This window comes from Delphinapterus leucas, chromosome 4, assembly GCF_059928025.1.
Source record: "Delphinapterus leucas isolate spDelLeu-1000000601 "Yukka" chromosome 4, BTC_Dleu_Yukka2, whole genome shotgun sequence".
Classification (NCBI taxonomy): domain Eukaryota; kingdom Metazoa; phylum Chordata; class Mammalia; order Artiodactyla; family Monodontidae; genus Delphinapterus; species Delphinapterus leucas.
The window spans coordinates 147,702,189-147,720,565 of NC_143132.1; the positions used below are offsets into that span (position 1 = coordinate 147,702,189).

At 41.2% G+C, this 18,377-nt stretch overlaps 1 protein-coding gene across 20 annotated transcripts in view; it reads right to left on the reverse strand.

Annotated features, from left to right (window-relative positions):
* The window catches only part of THRB (thyroid hormone receptor beta), a 397,985-nt gene that overhangs the window by 138,943 nt on the left and 240,665 nt on the right, over positions 1-18,377 (reverse strand). For 14 of the 20 annotated variants that reach the window (XM_089911216.1, XM_089911223.1, XM_089911214.1 and 11 more), the window contains one exon: positions 5,887-5,923. The exons of the other annotated variants lie outside the window; for them this stretch is intronic. The gene's annotated coding sequence lies outside the window, so the exon portion shown is untranslated. The remainder of the gene's footprint in view (positions 1-5,886; positions 5,924-18,377) is intronic. 20 annotated transcript variants of the gene reach the window in all.

The window sequence follows — 18,377 nt, forward strand, 5'->3', positions numbered from 1 at the left end:
ACCAGATTAGATGATAAGGCCTCTTTCCAGCCCTAAACTTCCATGAATGGCCTCAACATTCAGAGAGAGACCGTCTTAGATTATCAAGATTTTCCTGTTGATATCTTTAGTTTTAATGGCAGAATGAAAAGGATCTTTATAAGATTTATAGAAAAACACATGCTTCACAGGAAAAAAGAAATATAGATAATTTATATGGCTATCCTCAATGTACCATCATGTCAAGTGTCTCTACATCTGAATCAGGGCTTGGTAAACTTTATTGGAACAGGGCCAGAGAGTAAATATTTCAGGCTTTTGGGGCCAAATAGTCTCTTTTTAAACAAAGTGGCCATGCAATGTGAATGAGCACAGCCCAGTGAAACTTTTACAGAAACAGGCAGTGCTGGATTTGGCCCTCAGGCCAGGGTCTGCTGACTCCTGATCTAAATAGCGGCATATTCCATTTCCTCTTCTTGGGGAATGTTCAGTCCTCTTAATGGGTCAGAAGAATGAAGCACTTTCCATGATTTGCACGTGACGAATCATGGAATGAATTAAACAGTGAGAGAGCGAGTGGATGTGGCCTGGGAACACACATGGGGCCATGTCTCGCAGTCACACACTTAGGAGCCCAGCGCTCAAAGCCCTGTATTCAACTTCAGCTCCAAGCAGAAGTCAGCATCTCAGACCAGAGCAACACCTCCAAACCAGCGAGAGTGCTGACGAGGAACAGACTGGGTGAAGAACCATGGTCTCTAGTCTTCTGAGATCCGATTGGCGCAATAAATCAAAACCCTCTGTTTGTATTGCTTTATTTACCAAAGGATTGGAGAGCTGTTCCTTTGAACGGATCAGAGAAGGAGGAAAGGAAGGGCAAGGCAGGAGGCTAGGAAGCAGGACTCAGTCTAGAGATCAAGTGCGGGAAGGGGGGCGGTGCATATAAAGGGCACCCAGCGAGGCGGGAGAAGCCTCAGGACCAAGTGGGCCCCTCCTCCCCGGCCGAGGCTTGGAGACTTGGAGACAGGAAGAGGCTGAAGGGTCTGCTCTCGGTTAGCTCCCCCGGGAGGGCCTGGTTTCAAAACCAAAATAAACTTGGGAGAGCCAGCGGGACAGAAGGACAGAAACAAACAAGGAGAGCTTCACTTACGTTTTCTCTCAACCAACACTCCCGGTCCTGACCTCCGCTGCCTGAAACTCCATGGCACTGTCCAGCCCTTCCTGGATTGGTGCTTTGTAGTTAGTACCGCGTGGTCAATAATCTCACACATGCCAGCCCTGTTCCCCAGGGAGCCCGAAAGTGTGCGGGGCCACCTCTTTTGGTTTTGTGTTGAGTACAGAGTCATCATGACTGTGAATACCAATAACCCTGACCCCGTGTGAGACAGTAACTCACAGGCGGTACCTAGGCAGCAGGTCTGAGCCAGGAAGTGACAGGCTTAGAGAGACTGAAGAACCAGGATGCGGTTACCAGTAAGTAGCAAACCAGAATTCCAACCAGCTCACTCAGACTCTGGGGCCCCAGCTCTCTACCTCCCAAGAAGTTCATGCCTTTTCTAGAGGTCGGCTTTGGAAAGAACCCCACAGGTCACTTGATTCAGCCCCTTATTTTTAGATGTGGAAGGGGAGGATGAAGTGGCTTGCCCAAGGTCACAGAGCCACTGGCTGAACAGCTAACTTGGCCTCCTAATGCTTCCTTCTTCCTACAGCTGCTGAGTCCCATGCTGCTCAGGGAGCGTCCAGTAACTTCTTCATAAACATCCCCCAGAAACACATCTTGTCTTGGAAGACAAGACTGCATGGTCTTGGGACTCTGCTACTCAAAGACAAATTGGCCGACATGGATGACTGAGGAGTCCCTTTATTATTTTTTAAATATTTTATTTTATTTTCATTGGTGCATAGTTGCTTTACAATGTTGTGTCAGTTTCTGCTGTACAAAAAAGTGAATCAGCTCTATGTATACCTATATCCCCTCCCTCTTGGACCTCCCCGCCCCCCTCCGTCCCACGCCTCTAGGTCATCACAGAGCGCCGAGCTGAGCTCCCTGTGTCACTTTAAATCGCCGGGAACAAGAGGTAAGTAAGTGCCAGCATGTTTTAAAACAGGGACAAGCTGCACATGTCAACAATAGCACGAAAAGGAGTGTGGTTGCCCAAGCTTAGAGCAAAAACGTTAACGCAAAAGTGAAATAAAGGACACCGTTAGAGCTCAGCTATGAAGCTGACAGAAGCAGCAATGAATCTGTCCTCAACAGCTTATGCCACTTTGACAAAAGAGGAACGTATCACCTTAAGATGCCTGGGAGCCTTTGTTTTGATCATTCAGAGAGGATCTAGCTTTGAGAAACGGACTTAGCAGCAGCTTTTAGTCCGAGTTTTTCACAACAAAGCACCACAGAGCAGGACTTGGCTTTCCTTCTTCCTTTCCTTTTTTTTTTTTTAAAGGAAATAAAAGCTGAACTACTGGAAGTTATTTTCCATATCAGAGACTATAAGTTTTTTTAAAAATATATATATTAGAAAGTCCTCAGCATTTGAAGGAAGCTCTTCTATTTGTTTAAAGATAGATGCAAAAGAATTCACCTATATGTTTAAATGATTTGATTTATTTTCAGTAAGTCCTTGATTTTCATCTCTATAGATAAGTAATTAAACGTGTGTGTGTGTGCAGGTTTGTGATATCATTCATATACCATACAGTTTACCCACATAAAGTGTACAATTCAATGGATTACAGTATATTCACAGATATACGTACCACAGTCACTTTTAGAACATTTCCATCACATCAAAAAGAGACTCTGACCTCCCTTAGCTATCACCCCCCACTCCGACCCCCCATTCCCCCTGCGCTAACCAATCACTAAGCTAGTTCTTGTGTAGAGATTTGCCTATTCTGGACATTCCTCATAAATAGAATCATACAGTATGTGGTCTTTCATGACTGGGAAGCTTTGGTTTAAATAAGAATTTTGTCCAAAGAGGAATATGGTGGGCAGGGGAGGAACTGAAGAAACAGTTTTTTCTGGGTGCTCTTTGGGTGCACGCCCCTGCTCTGACTAGTTTGCCATCTGACTGTGAGTCAGATGTACCACCTGGGACCCATAAACTGCAGTGGTGGCAAAATTGTAGACATTGCTCTTCCACCAAGAAGCAAACAGGTCAGGCCTCCAGGCTGGATGTTGGACCTTAAGAATAAGAGGTAAATTGGTCTTCAGGAACTGTACGATTTCCAAGCTGGAAAGCAGTGTTTACTTATAAAGTTCATATTTATAAGAGATTAGTCATTTTCTTCATTTATGCCTCCTCTGGATTTCTCTTTTATCTTGTCAACTCCAGCTGGACATGGCTGGAGAAAATGACACAGTCAAATTGACTGTCTCAGTGTAGACACAGGACTGTGACCCTCAGGTGGGCACTTCATGTTCCCAGGCACTTGCACTATATTCCCTAGGTCACTAACCGTCCCATTCTGGATAGCCACTGCAAACCTTTCCTGTCTCCTCAAATCTCCAACAACTTCTCCTTCATCCTCACTCTCAGCTAACGTCCTTCCTATTTCCCTAAGAAAACAGAAGTAGCCAGAAGAGGATTTCCCACACTCCCAGGACCACATTAGCATCTGTACTATATGGGCCGCCACCTCAGAGTTTCTGAATCAGGAGATCTGGGGCAGGGCCTGAGAATTCGCGCTTGTAATAATTCCCAAGTGATGGACGCACAGGCTCAGCGGCCATGGCTCACGGGCGCAGCCGCTCCGCGGCATGTGGGATCTTCCCGGATCGGGGCACGAACCCACGTCCCCTGCATCGGCAGGCGGACTCTCAACCACTGCGCCACCAGGGAAGTCCCGGCACCTACACTTTGAGAACCACTGCAGTAGGTGATGTGGCTATAGTCTTAGCTAAGGTCAACCTCTCTACTTGTGAACTCCATCCCTAGCCCCCCCACTCAGGGACACTGCTCCACCACTTCTCCCTTTTCCTTCCAGCCTCATCACTTGCCCCTTATTTATTGAATCAAACTATTGACCAACCAACATGTCATTTCTTGGATCTTATGTGGAATCTAGAAAAATGGTACAGATGAACCTATTTGCAGGGTAGGAATAGAGATGCAGACGTAGAGAACAGAGGTGTGGACACGGGGTGCAGGGGAAGGGGGGTGGGATGAACTGGGAGGTTAGGATTGACATAAATACACTACCTTGTGTAAAATAGATAGCTAGGGGGAGCCTGCTGTATAGCACAGGGAGCTCAGCTCGGTGCTCTGGGACGACCTAGATGGGATGGGATGGGGGCAGGGGTGAGAGGGAGGTCCAAGAGGGAGGGGACGTGTGTATACATGTAGCCGATTCACTTCACTGTACAGCAGGAACTAACACAACATTGTAAAGCAACTCTACTCCAATTAAAAGAAAAAGTGAAAAAATGTCTCTCTCTGGACCCCACTTTCCTCTTTAGCTTCCACTTCCGTTTCTCTGCTCCCCATTACAGCAGGAGGGTTGTAGACTATACAATAATCACTCCCTGATTCCGATTTCTCCCCCTCTTCCTCTCCAATCAGCCTTGACTCTTACCACTCACACACCCTGTCCTAGTCAAGGCAACGCTACCCACGGTCCCCATATCGCTGAATCCTATGGTATTCATACACCCTGTCCTAGTCAAGGCAATGCTACCCACAGTCCCCATATCGCTGAATCCTATGGTATTCATTCGGTTTGACTAACAGCAGCATTTGACACAGCTGATTGCTACCTTGCCTCAAAGCTCTTTCCTCTGTTTTCCTCCAGGGTAAGACACTTCCCTGATTTTCCTCCCAAATCACTGGCCACTTTTTTTTCAGTCTTTTCTGGCACTTTTTCACCTCGGTTCTTCATCTGTACTCACTCCCTTGCTGATCTCATTCTGGCTCCTGGCTTTAGATACCATCCCCAAATATATACCTCTCCTTGTATATCTAATTGTCTATATTAACGGACACACTAAACTCGACATGTCTAAAACTAGATCGCAGAACTTCCACATTTCCCCCTCCCCTGTCCCAAAACTCAGATGAACTCGTTCCACCCACTGTCATCCTCATCACTATAAATCATATTTCTAAATGATTCAGAATCAAAACATTCTTCCCACCTTGATCATGACTGTCATCATCTCTCACCTGGAGTATTATAATAGCCCGGTCTCCCTGCTTTCATCCCTGTCTCCAACATTTTATTCTCAGCGTGCAGTCAGAGGTGATCCTTTAAAAACATGCACTGGTGGACTCCATTGGCTGAATTATATGTCAGTTCATTTCACCCCTCTGCATAAACCCTGCAATTGTTTCTTAACACACTCTGGATAAAAACCAAAGTCCCCCACAACCTCTGTTTCACCTTCTGCTTCTCTTCCTCACTCACTTCACTCCAGTCTAGCTGACCTCCTTGCTGGTCCTCGGACACCCCAGGACACTCCTGCCTTGGACCACGCGCTCTCTGGAAATATGATTTATTTCTTTAGATTATTTATTGCCTATTTCTCCCCACTAGATTGTAAACACCATGAGGACAGGATTCTTCCCCCTCTGTTTTGTTCCTTGCTCTATCTCCTGTGCCCCCAAACAGTGCTAGGCACACAGCAGTTACTTGGCATAGTTATTTGCAGAATTTATTTCTGGCAAATCTCCTTTCAGCCAATTTAGGTGGTGGGTTAGAACTGAACTTGTCTTCTATAGTATCTGGGCCCAGAACAGAAAGACAGCAGATGTCAGTATGATATAGATGGGCAAAGCATTCCATTTGCAGTTTCAGACATAACACAAGATGATATTACTCTTCAGCTTTTTTATGACTTACAACCATTTAGGTATAATATTAAGACACTTTGCCGTTTTCGGCATTCTGCCAATCCCGACTTGCCTGCTGGAATGTTTCCAATTTTCTTTTCTCTCAAGACCTAATAAGAAGTTGAAAAGAAATTTGTCAGACCCCAAAGCAGATGCTTTAAAACCTATATTATGATGCCATCAACATGCATAATATAACTAATGTATTTAATTTCCCAGCATTTAAATTTTGGCATTTTACCCCCAATTATTTTTGAAGATGATACTGGAAATGAGGTCATGACACACTAGATAGTAGAATTCATGAAGACGGGTTACAGTTATCTCTTTTGTTCATATTTCCTTCATGCCAGCACCAGGGCAGAGTGGGTACTCAACACATGTTTACAGAATAGATCTTTGTTGAGTTAAACATAGGCATGGATAATTATATTAATAAATAGATAATTACATTCAAAACATAGCTATCATTCATAAGTCAAGGGCTTCCCTGGTGGCGCAGTGGTTAAGAGTCCACCTGCCGATGCAGGGGACATGGGTTCGTGCCCCAGTCTGGGAAGATCCCACATGCCGCAGAGCGGCTGGGCCCGTGAGCCATGGCCGCTGAGCCTGTGCGTCCGGAGCCTGTGCTCCGCAACGGGAGAGGCCACAGCAGTGAGAGGCCCGCGTACCCCAAAAGGAAGGAAAAAGAAAAGAAGAAAAAAAAAAGATAACATAAGTGAAACATTACCTCTAGGGGCTTTAAAGAAGTAACTTTGTTATAAAATAAGAATTTTCAGGTGTTGACTGACGGTTAACATGGCATATAATAAACATACACCAGTGATGTCCTAGTCTTAGGATATAAGAGCCACCATTCCTGGGAAGGATGAAGAAATGATGTTTTGACCCCCTTGGCACTTGTTGAGCATAACTGCTGAAAGCAATTCACAACTGAAAGGGCCCTCAGCCTCTGCATTTGGGGAAACTAAGGTCTGGAGAAGACAAACGAATCTCTACATGACACATAGTAGTCAGCATCGGAGTTGAGTCAAGAACTCAGGCCCCTCTGGTGCTGAACAAAATAACTGTTATTCCACCTTGTCTTTTTTTTTTTTTTAATTTTCCCAAAAAAAGTTGCAGACAAAGCTTAGACATAGAGAACCAGTTTTATTCCGAGGCTTGGGAAAGCTTTCTTTATATGTCTCAAGTTATTGCCTTGTTTTCCCAGCTGACAATGCTTAAGCTAAATGAGATAATATATGAAAATCCCTTGGCACTGTGGTTTGTACTAAGAAAATACTCATTGAATAGTAACTATTATTATTATTACACCAGGGTTGTTTCACATGTTGTCATTCCTGTTTCAGATAGATTAGAAATGTATTCATCTGCCACTTGTAAATCAGTAAGTCTCAGGTACTTGACGCTTGGAGTCCAGCCCACTCTCACACCGGGTCCCCCCAAAACAAGCCTGTGGTTGCAAAAACCGAAACTACTTTGTGCCTTTAGTAGCAATATCCTAAAAGTCCACAAGAGGGCAGTATCCCTCACTGCAGAAGGGCACCAGAGCTGCAGGTGGGTAGAAGAGAATTATGGGTGCTGAAGTAAGCTAATAAAACCATCAGTCAGAGCCATTATTTTATTATTACTATTTTTAGAGCCATCATTAAGATACTTTTAAGTGATGAGAAGTACTAAGAAGAAAACAAAGCAGAGTAATGGAATAGAGAATGACTCCAGGGGAAAGGTAATAGGAACGTTATCTGAGCAGAGAACTAACCCTTGAACGGGAAAGAGTCAGCCATGAGTAGACTTGGGGAAGAGTGTTATGTCTCAAGGAATCAGGGGCCAAGCTGGATATGATCTTGGTCGGCTTGAGGGACAGAAGAAAAGTCACTGTCATTGGACCTTAATGAAAGAAGTGGGGAAGAGGGAGGTGTGGTGGAGGCAGTAGATCCCACAAGAGACACAGTTGGGAATAGATTCCAGGTCCTTCTGACCCCAGAGTTTGTGCACTGAATCACTATGCTACTCTGAACTCTGCAGACAAAGCCAAAGGGCACTGATCAAGGCAGAGAAAGGGATACTTTCTGAAAACAATGAAAAAACAACTTAGGAAATGCTTCAGTGACTTTCATTAAATAATTCACCAGAATTCACAGGATTTTTGACCTTAAATTATGAGGAACAACCACTAAGAGACACAGAACTAAATTTATTCAAAAATTTAGGTCCTGAGAATTAATCTTGTAAAGGATTTCTCTTTATCTCCCTTATAGCACTGTATAACAATCATGGTTTATAATAACTATTAATAACATATTTTAAAGGAAATACATCCAGATTTATATAGATCCCAGCACTAATGTTAATAAAAATTATAAGTAGCAAAAAAGTCCAACGATAGGGGATTATTTAAATACACTAGCATGCTTCCAAATGATTAAAACCTTTTTTTTCCCCCAAAATACTTAATGCTATGCTAAATGCACATAGCATACTGTTACAGGCAAAACAAACAACAAAATTTAAAAAACCACATATGTCGTGTAAATCCAGTTTTTAAAAACTATCCACAGATAAGCAAAATACTAAACGAAAACACACCAAATGATATGAGAATAAATGTGTCCCTTACAATACTTTTCTATATTAAATGTTTTTCAACGATTACATTCTCTTCTAATCATAAAATCAATAACGAAATTAAATATTTGGTATGGAAGTTTTAATCTTCATTTAAACTTTTCCAAATCTGTGCCATTTTTGTAGAGAAACTTATGTGATTTTTGAGGTGATATGGAGAAAAGATCATTGTGTGAAGTTGGATCATGGGGTCTCCCTCCTTTAACACTTAAGGAATGAAAAAAAATATTAAAATAAAGCAAACCAAAATAAAATATTTCCAGCAGCCACAAAACAAACATATAACTCCATAACCTCATCTTCAAAGGTGTTGGGTAGAGGACTAGAGCACTGTAACTCCATGCCTCCACCTGAGACAATACAGAGGAAAGAATGTGAACATACTGAACCCAGAGACCGTCTCAGGATATCTTTAGACTTGGAAAGTAGTGATCTGAGGGAAGGGCAGAGGTAGTCCTGGGAAAAGTCAAGCAAAACACCTTAGGAAACAGTAGCTCTTATGTATGATCACAGGATGCTGGCAAAGGCTGGGCTCTGATTCAAGTCAGGGAAAGAGCTGAAGCCCACAGTCATGGGTCCACTCCAGATGGTGGAGGAGACCCTAGTTTGTGAGATCAAATGGGATTGAGAAGAGGGAGCTGATCCCGGGTCCCCAGCCAAGGCAACTTGCTGTACTGGGGCTTCCACATTTGCATGTTCTTGCGAAGAAAAGACTTTGGAAGCCAATACTCAGCCCACAACTGTACTCAGAGAGGAAGACAAAGGTAGATGATGTGGGAAAAAGGTCAAGAAAAATTCCCTATGCTCTACTAGAGTAAAAAGAAGGTCTGGACAGAGCTTCCTCATCAAGCATGAAGAAAACTAAAAGATAGAGCATGAACCTATGGAGGGGGTGGAGCGGGGGAAGGGAGAGAGAGAGCAACAGAGACAGTCTGTCCCTCGGAAGGACATGGGATTATGACAGTATTGACATGTTGCTTCATAATCAGCGACTGTCTTAGTCATTTCTCCACAAGTAGGAGATGCTGCCTTCTTGCTAATAAATGTTGTTGATTTGAAATAAAGTAACAGAAACATGTAATGCAAGTGGGAGAGGAACTGAAGTCTTAATGATTTACTAATATTATGCCCAGGAAAGAGTCAAAATTGCAGGCGTATATCTGGAGAAAACCATAATTAGAAAAGATACTTGCACCCCAGTGTTCATTGCAGCACTATTCACAATAGCCAACACATGGAAGCAACCTAAACGTCCATCAACAAATGAATGGATAAAGAAGACGTGGCACATATATGCAATGGAATATTACTCAGCCATAAAAAAGACTGAAATAATGTCACTTGCAGCCACATGGATGGACAAAGATTATCATGGTACGTGAAGTAAGTCAGACACAGAAAGACAAATATCATATGATATCACACATATGTGGAATCTAATTTTAAAAAATGATACAAATGAACTTATTTACAAAACAGAAACAGACTTATAGATATCGAAAAGAAAGTTATGGTTACCAAAGGGGAAATGTAGTGGGGAGGGATAAATCAGGAGTTCGGGATTAACATCTACACACTACTATATATGATAGATAACCAACAAGGACCTATTGTATAGCACAGGGGCCTCTACTCAATGTTCTGTGATAACCCATACGAGAAAAGAATCTGAAAAAGAACGAATATATGTATATGTGTAACTGAATCTCTTTGCTGTACACCTGAAACTAACAGAACATTGTAAATCTGCTATAATCCAATACAATTAAAAAAAAAGAAGAGTCAACATTGCCCCTTAGTCAACCGGGCAGACACAGCTTACTAAAATGAATATATATATACATATACATATATATATACAGAAAAATATAAGAAATAAGGTAAAATGTATGTATGTAAATTATGTAAATGAAATTCTAAATAACACAATATACTATATAATATTAAAATATATATATTTAAATTATTTCTGATTAAGGGTAACAGCTTCTGTGTTCCAGCTCTAGTTTATTCACCTTAACAAGTGATTTGAGCACAGATGCCAAATGAGTAAGAAATTAAGTGTACAAAATTTTAATTTTTGATATATACATTTATGATTTATACAATAATTTTGATCCTTCTTTGGTCGGCTTTTTTCTGAATTATTTTCTTCTAAAACTACGCGTTTTTCTTTTTTGTAACATCTAATGTATTTGAGCATTGCAGAATTAATGTTACTTAACTTCTTACAAATGGGTGGTATTTACTCACATTAGGAAATGAAAAGGAAATATTTTTAAAAATGTAATCATATAGACTAGAGTTTTATATCTTGGAAACACAGAAGGTAACAGACAGTTCTATTGAAAATGGCAAAACATTTAAAACTGCAACTCTAAGGCAGTATTGCAGCTTCCTTTTCCACAATTTGTCTTGCTTCACATCTTTGAAAAGCACACAGGCCATAAAAAGCATGCATGATGTGCTAGACACTTTAACTAGGTTTATTACTGCATAGGGAGAAATTTTCTTAAATTTTAATGACCTACAGGTATAGTTTGTTCTGTAAAACTACAATGAATTACTCACTCCCTGACTCACTTTAAAAATGAAATACAGGGCTTCCCTGGTGGCCCAGTGGTTCAGAATCTGCCTGCCAATGCAGGGGACACGGGTTCGAGCCCTGGTCTGGGAAGATCCCACATGCCGCGGAGCAACTGGGCTCGTGAGCCACAACTACTGAGCCTGCACGTCTGGAGCCTCTGCTCCGCAACAAGAGAGGCCGCGACAGTGAGAGGCCCGTGCACCGCGATGAAGAGTGGCCCCCCGCTTGCCACCACTAGAGAAAGCCCTCGCACAGAAACGAAGACCCAACACAGCCATAAAAATAAATAAATAAGATAGTTGTTTAAAAAAAAAATGAAATACAAGTGTCAGGTCAAAGATGAGCTGGAAATACCATCTAATTATCAAAATAACAAGAAAGTAAAGGGATCCATGTTGCCATTTAATCAAGTGAGCCTGCAGTCTTGGGTGCTAACATTATGAGCATCTATCTATAATGCCATTACTCAGGCTGCCTAGAAATTAGATACTTCCCAGCTCTTCCAGCCGGGGCTTAATAGAAGCATTGCTAGCATCCGTGCAATTCTTGAAAGGGTCTGAAAAGGAACTGGAGTAGCAGCTAATGATGGGTCAGTTCACAGGGACATGGAGGTTTAAGTCACATGGCATCCTGGAAATTGCACCGGGCTGGGAATTGGCAGACATGAATTCTAGCCTCGCCTGTGTCCCAATCAGCCAGGAGCTCTTAGACAAGTCTCTGCACTCTTTGGAGCTCTTTGTAAAATGTAGAGTCATGATTAATTTATTTCGAAGGTTCTTTTCTCCTTTAACATCCTTTGATTATTTAAAGCATGAATTTTGATCTAACTTGCACGGAAATGTTTAGAATTCTACCATTTGAGACCCCCTGATAAAGTTTATTTGTTCGATTCAAGAGGGTCAGCAAGCTTCGTTTTTTTTCAAAATATCTTCTCCCCTGGATGCTCTTGTCTAAGAACTTTTTCTTTTAGCGACACACGTTCAAAACATAGCCCTCTCTAGGCATGCATGGATAATAACTTGTCACCGTTTCTTCTGAGTAAAATTTTTATTGGATATTTTAGTTAATTAGTATAATTGAGTGGAGTAGGATCTGAGCCAAAAAAAAGTTCTATATCCGGAAGATATTTGGTGCTGGAGCCCAAGTACAATCCTCTCTTTTACAAAATCAAACCATCACTGGTTTTGTTTCAACCAGGGCATTTACAACAACCTGTAATGTATGTGGCTTATGAAACAACCAAAGAAGTCAGAACTTGTTCCTTTTCCCCTATTTCACATCCCAGGATTTGCAGCTCTAGAAAAGGAGGGAAAAGACAGTAATGAAAACAAAATTTGGACCTTTCTAGAATGTCCACTCCTGAGTTTGGCTAAATTTGGAAAGCAGTCAGCTGTGGGAACCTGCACTGTGGTGTGAGGTTATTAAAGGGGTTTTACCAGGGCAAACAGAAAGCATCTCTGATATTCTTTAAGAAACAGCCCTCTGACTTTGACCCGGGAGGAACAGAATACTTTATTTTTTACCAGATAGAAGCAGAGGTTCTCATGAGAAGAGAAGACAATCTGAAAAAGAATATATATATATATACATGCACCTTGAAGTCTGATAAGCACTGGCCTGGGAGTGAAAGAGATTTCATAGAGAAAACAGGTGAGAGGAAGGTCTGTACCCGTGATTCTCAAAGTTAGCTGAGTCAGAATCGCCTGCATGGCTCGTCAGACCACAGACCACTGGATCTCCACCTCTGGAGCTCCTGATGCTGTAAGTCAGGGATGGGTAATCCCCCCATTCTTCAATTCTAACAAATTTCCAGGTGATGCTACTGCTGGTGGTCCAGGCACCACATGTTGTGAACCATTTTATCTCTGCTTCCTCACTTCTCACCTTTTACCTCCCTCCCTGTCCATCAGCTTCACTCTCTCCTCCCTTCCCCTCCCCTCCCTCTTTCTCCTCTCCCCCTCTTTCTCATCATTTGGGAGAACAACAGAGTGAATATTTAGATTCAATTTACTATAGCCACTGATCTGTCACGTCATTTAAGGCTCTGAGGGTTGTAAAAGTGTTGCTCATTAATCTTGCCCTCAGGTGCTGTCAGTTCTTTAGGGTAGATAAAACGAGTACACAAATATCTATACTAAGGAGGGTCCATGGGGCCTCAGCTAAATCAGAGGGAGGTGGAAATAGGGGGAAGATGGACCCACAGGGGAGATGGGCTTGGGGGTTCTGACTCTTTACACAGCCCATCTCAACTCTGAAGGAGCCACAGAGGCCCTAAGTCAAAAGAGAAAATGGGAATTATTTTGAAGCGGGTGTGCAGAGCTAGGGTTTAGAGGAAGGCATGACATAACAAAACCTGTTTGCATTTTATTAGCTAAAATTAGTATTGAGCAGACGTAATTGTAAACGACAACTTTCTAAAATGTTAGGAAAAGAAACGAGGGAAGTCCAAAACAGACATAGAGCATCGGCCTGGGAACCTTTATACACCTCAGGAAGCCTCACGGTAAGGACTCTTGAGACAAAATCGTTAGTCATTTTCCTTAAAAAGATGTCCATTATTTTATTCTCTTTGGAATGGAGGCATTCTACAGGTAGAAAACTAGCAGGTTTAACTATTGTTTTAAACATGGTCGAAGTCCCCCAAAGAAGCCCAGTGTCATTCTGGGGGAAAGGAACTCCCCGTTTGCTAGAAGACCCACTAAACAGCTAAATGTTGGTCCTGGGTCATCCTCACGGTTGGTCACCTGCACAGAATTTTGGAACTGGGAAACTCTTAAGGTTTATCTGACTCAACTCTCACACTTTCTAGGAAAACCAAATTGAGGTCTTCAGGGGGTCCAGCTTAGAAGAATCACTGGTGGAGGACAGAGGGCCAGGACACGTGTCTCAACTCCATTTCTTTAAAACCAACATTTCCAAATGTTACTCATTCAAGTACAAGTTGCATAATTTTGGCTACATCTGAAGAACAACTGTACTGGATATTTCCCTCCAAATCAAGTTACACTTTTTTTTAAACTTAAATTTTTTGAAGAAGACAATTTAATTTTTTTTTAGAAATTTATTTATTTATTTTTGGCTGTGTTGGGTCTTTGTTACTGCGCATGGGCTTTCTCTAGTTGCGGTGAGCAGGGGCTACTCTTTGTTTCAGTGCACAAGCTTCTCATTGTGGTGGCTTCTCTTGTTGTGGAGCACCGGCTCTAGGCACACGGGCTCAGTAGTTGCAGCTCACAGGCTCTAGAGCGCAGGCTCGGTAGTTGTGGCGCACGGGCTTAGTTGCTCCGTGGCACGTGGGATCTTCCTGGACCAGGGCTCGAACCCACGTGCCCTGCATTGGCAGGCAGATTCTTAACCACTGCACCACCAGGGAAGTCCCTGAAGAAGACAATTTTAGAGCACAACTCTAAGTGAAAAATCCTGTCTAGGTTATCAAAAATATAGAATATGAAATAAGGCTATTAATTTGTAGGTAGATACAATTATGGAGGAACAGCCAGTGGCCTGAGGCCTGATCGCTGTTGTGAAGAGATGGGCAGGAATTAAGGGTTGGTAAGGGTGGTGAGCACAGCCCTGAGACTTTGGCCTGGGTCTAATCAGACTGGCAGTGAATGGAGAGGCGGGCTCAGGTCAAGGCCACATCTTCTTCTGCCTACAGTCATCCTGGGCCCAACTAGAACCATCTCCTAGACCCCCAGGGGTGCAGAGTTCGAACTTTGGCAACAAACAATACAGCGATGTTCTAGGTTACACATATTTTGTGACTGAAGGGACAATCTCTAGCCTTTATGGTTTTATTTCAAACATCAGCCTTAACAGGATATTTTAAAGTCTCTTTTCATTTTAAGGAGTCAGCATCGTTTTACTAAGTCAAATGTAATATACTCGCAAGCACCCGTATCAATTTCTAATACATACCAGGGCACTCAATGCATTCGTTAAAGGAATGAATTGATGATTTATAGTTTTAATTACACTTCACTTCTATGACAATAGTTTCCTTCTTTGATCTGTTCATATGGAGAGTCTCTGCTTAAAATAAATTAGGTTGTATTATAGATTTTCTGTACTTCCTTTCTGGTAGTGCCTGGCAAAACTATAACTGTTTCATTATTTATGATATCACTCATATGTAGAATCTAATTTAAAAATGATACAAGTGAACTTATTTATAAAACGGAAACAGACTCATGGATTTCTTTTTGTTTTTAACTTTTTATTGGAGTATAGTTGAGTAACAATGTTGTGATAGCGTTTAGGTGTACAGTAAAGTGATCCAGTTATACATATACATGTATCTCTTCTTTTTCTCACAGATTTCGAAAACAAACTTACAGTTACCAAAAGGGAAATGTGGTGGGGAGGGGTAAATTAGGAGCTTGGGATTAACACACACCCTACTGTATATAAAATAGGTAGCCAACAACCTGTGTGTAGAGCAGCGGGAACTCTACTCAGTATTCTGTAATAACGTATATGGGTAAAGAATCTGAAAAACGATGAATACATGTATATGTATAACAGAATCACTACACTGTACACCTGAAGCTAACACAACATTGTAAATCAACTATACCCCCTAAAAATTTTTAAAAAAGAAAAAAAATCACATAGTACAAGAAAACAATTAATTGGACAACTGAAACCCCACAAATCTATATCAGAAGGAACAATTTCAGTAACTAAGTAAGAAAAGAATGGTAAGTAGAAAAGACTATTATCTGAGATGCATTCTCTTGACTTTATTGGTACGTTTACTGTCATAAGCAGTGGCAAAAGATAAAAATGCAGAAACATGCATTATAATCATTGGAATTGCTTGCTGTTGGGTGTCAGTTACCTTTACACCAGAGAGCCACGGATTTTCAAAGTGTTTCACACGGCAAACGTCGCTGAAAGAAGGTGGTGTGGTACAGTAGACAGTATATGGATGAGATGGATCTGGATTGCAACCCCTGCTGGCCACTTACTGTGGTATAAACTCAGAAAGTTATTTCACCTTTTGAATTCTAATTTCCTCAATTGTAAAATGGGAGTGGGGGCAGTAATACTAACCTCGTAAGTTCGTAAGATGACTAATATTTATTATACAGGGCCTGGCAAATGCAATCAATCATTATGATTGCTTATGATTATAATGGCCAAAGGCTTGTTAGGGTTAGAAGGTAATGCTACTTATTAATAATTGAGCTCTATAATTTTTGGATCAGTAGGATCATGAACCATGTAAAATTTCACTATACAATGTGGTTGGTAAGTGCCTGCAGGATTTTCTTAGTTCTGAAAAAATCGCCAATAATTTACGATGTGCTAACATGTTGCCTTCACTTCAAAGAGAGTGATACTGCCTTACTCTTGGGGATACTTTTTTCCCTGGCAAAGAAGTTTTGTTCGTTTAATCATACTTTCATCAAAACCATACCCATAGGAGTCAAGGGAAGAGAACCAAACTAACTTTCTTTCTGGAACAATTAAGTCATGATTATACTAGGTTTTATCTTATTTTTATTTTTTTTGCCATCACATTTCATCCAGCTGAAGTCACATTTTGTTGTGACCGTGAAAATCAATTCGGATCCTTGGTTGCTAAGCGGTTTCTTTTAAAAATTTCACAGCATTATTTTATTATTTATGCTGAATGATTTTACTGTGTTCACGGTCTTTTTTCCTATTAAAAGTTCATTGAACTCTCACTTATTTTTAGACCACGTGGATCCAAAATAGCAAAGAAAATTAAATATTGTCTTTAGAAAATAACCATCAGTCCCAAATACTTATTCGTGTTGGCTCAGTTTCAGATGATTCAACGTATGACATCATCATCTGGATTCCCTTAGCCAAATTCTGTTTACAACAGTAGAACCAGTGGGAAGCATTCACATATACATGTATTTTTCTCACAGAAAGGATGAAACAGATTGCTCTGAACTGAACACACACACACACACACACACACACACACACCCCATAACTCAACTCTCTATATCCATGAGCTGCCAATGGTAATTTTAGTATTTGCAAGGGTTGTTAACTTGCAAATCTTTCTTTATTTAACAAATACTGAGCACCTGTAACGGATCAGGCACACCTTCAACTGCTTGGGATACATCAGTGAACAAAATAGACATTCCTTCCTCACAGAGCTTACATTTGATCATTTGGAAGTCTCCTCAATAACTATCATGTAGAATATTACATGAATTAATATACCTCATGACCACAGGGCTATGGTTATAACTGGAAAATCAGAAGAAATTATGAGCAGAGGCCACACACACACTTCACGGGTCATCATTCTCAGACCTGTGCCTGTGAGCGGTGGAGTGCACCCTGCTTCACAGCAAAATGAGAAGAAAAAGGGCATACACGAGCACAATTTATTTGTAATTTCAAAATCCAAAACCGTCTGAAAACTGAAAGTTTTTTCATAGCTTATTTGGTGGTAAGAGCTGACCTGATTTCATATGGGTGTTCTATAAATCTTCATCAATTCAGTGTGAATATTCATGTTTCACTACAGAAATATTAATGTGTTTGACATGGCATGGGATATCCCCTCAGATGCCACAATACTACCTTCATAACTTCCTAGAACCCTATCTCCCCCCCCGCCAAAAAAAAAAAAAAAAAAACTAAACTAAATTCTGAGACTTGTCTGACAAGGACTTTAGACCCGTCGACCCGTCTGTACGTATCCTTCTAAGATTCCCAACCATATTTTCTTGGAAAGGTCTATCCTTTTTTCACTAATATTGCTTTCTTGCTTTCGGGGGTTTAAAAATATTCTTTCTTTTATGTGGTGAGAGCAGATAGTAAAAGTTGGTTTGCTCTGTTTTTCAAATATCTTTATTTGGCAAAATAGAAAGGTTGGCAGTCCCCTCTTTCTTTTTAAACATGGTGCTCATCTGTGAAATGTGATATTGACCTAGATAGCAAGCCTGCTTCCCAGTCACTCGTGTTCCACCCGCAATCCATCTGCCCCATTATTTAATTATTATAGTTCTTTAAATTGACCCACTTAAAAAAGCTGAAATAAACTTCTTTACAAAGAAAAAATTCGATCACCACTGTAAGTGAAAAACCGGTATCATTTGCCATAAACAGGAGGTTCCTGAAAAATGAACATGATAGAAACAAAACGCTATCTCTTGATCCACCTAAAAGGATCTCGCACATGGGTCAGATATAAAGCATTTCAGGTTTCTTTCTATCTGACTCTTAACCTTCATCTCTCCCGAGAAAATTTAATTTCCTTTTGTTCTGACTTGTAAGGGTGTCACCAAATGTCTTCCAAGTATTTCATATGTCCCACAATGATCACCAAATCACATCTTGGATTTTTTTCTCCACCT